Below are 1,497 nucleotides of genomic sequence, written 5' to 3'. Positions count from 1 at the left end.
CTGAGAGACACTGCATGCAGCTGTGGAGACAAGAGCCAGACAATACTGGAGTACTTTTATTGCTTTCATCTCTACACTTCCAGTGTCGAAGGCTGGACAGATCTGCCCACTTTAGTACTCTGGCAATTAAACAGAACCCTCTTCTGGCAGAAGCCTATTCGAATTTGGGGAATGTGTACAAGGAAAGAGGGCAGTTGCAGGAAGCAATTGAGCATTACCGGCATGCATTGCATCTCAAGCCAGATTTCATCGATGGTTATATTAACCTGGCAGCGGCTTTGGTAGCAGCAGGCGACATGGAAGGGGCAGTACAAGCTTACGTCTCTGCTCTTCAGTGCAATCCTGATTTGTACTGTGTTCGCAGTGACCTGGGGAACCTGCTGAAAGCCCTGGGTCGCTTGGAAGGAGCCAAGGCATGTTATTTGAAAGCAATGGAGACGCAACCGAACTTTGCAGTAGCTTGGAGTAATCGTGGCTGTGTTTTCAATGCACAAGGGGAGATTTGGCTTGCAATTCATCACTTTGAAAAGGCTGTCACCCTTGACCCCAATTTTCTGGATGCTTATATCAATTTAGGAAATGTCTTGGAAGAGGCACGGATTTTTGACAGAGCTGTGGCAGCTTACCTTTGTGCCCTAAGCTTGAGCCCAAATCATGCAGTGGTGCATGCCAACCTGGCTTGTGTATACTATGAGCAAGGCCTGATAGATCTGGCAATAGACACCTACAGGCGAGCTATTGAGTTGCAACCACATTTCCCTGATGCTTACTGCAACCTAGCCAACGCTCTGGAAGAGAAGGGCAGTGTTGCCGAAGCAGAAGATTGTTATAATACAGCTCTGCGGCTGTGTCCCACCCATGCAGACTCTCTGAATAACCTAGCCAATATCAAAGGAGACCAGGGGAACATTGAAGAGGCAGTTCTCTTGTATTGTAAAGCATTAGAAGTCTTCCCAGAGTTTGCTGTTGCCCATTCAAATTTAGCAAGTGTATTGCAGCAGCAGGGAAAACTGCAGGAAGCTCTGATGCATTATAAGGAGGCTGTTCGAATCAGTCCTACCTTTGCTGATGCCTACTGTAACATGGGAAACACTCTAAAGGAGATGCAGGATGTTCAGGGAGCCTTGCAGTGTTACACTCGTGCCATTCAGATTAACCCTGCACTTGCGGATGCCCACAGCAATCTGGCTTCCATTCACAAGTATTCAGGGAATATTCCAGAAGCAATTGCTTCTTATCGCACTGCTCTGAAGCTTGAACCTATTTTCCTGACGCTTATTGTGATTTGGCTCATTGCCTGCAGATTGTCTGTGATTGGACAGACTATGATGAGCGAATGAAGAAGTTGGTCAGCATTGTGGCTGACCAGCTGGAGAAGAATAGGTTGCCTTCTGTGCAGCCTCATCATAGTATGCTCTATCCTCTTTCTCATGGCTTCAGGAAGGCTATTGCTGAGAGCCATGGGAACCTCTGCTTGGATGAGATCAGTGTCCTTCA

At 47.2% G+C, this 1,497-nt stretch overlaps 1 pseudogene; it reads left to right on the top strand.

Annotated features, from left to right (window-relative positions):
• The first annotated feature begins 5 nt into the window (after nucleotides 1–5).
• Nucleotides 6–1,489, top strand: LOC113617249 (UDP-N-acetylglucosamine--peptide N-acetylglucosaminyltransferase 110 kDa subunit pseudogene; annotated as a pseudogene).
• Nucleotides 1,490–1,497: the final 8 nt, after the last annotated feature.

Source organism: Aethalodelphis obliquidens, unplaced genomic scaffold (assembly GCF_003676395.1).
Source record: "Aethalodelphis obliquidens isolate GAN/ISIS:26980383/991018 unplaced genomic scaffold, ASM367639v1 scaffold4053, whole genome shotgun sequence".
In the NCBI taxonomy this organism is placed as follows: Eukaryota; Metazoa; Chordata; class Mammalia; order Artiodactyla; family Delphinidae; genus Aethalodelphis; species Aethalodelphis obliquidens.
Note: the sequence above shows the minus strand (reverse complement) of the source record. Positions and strands in the feature narration are given on the sequence as shown.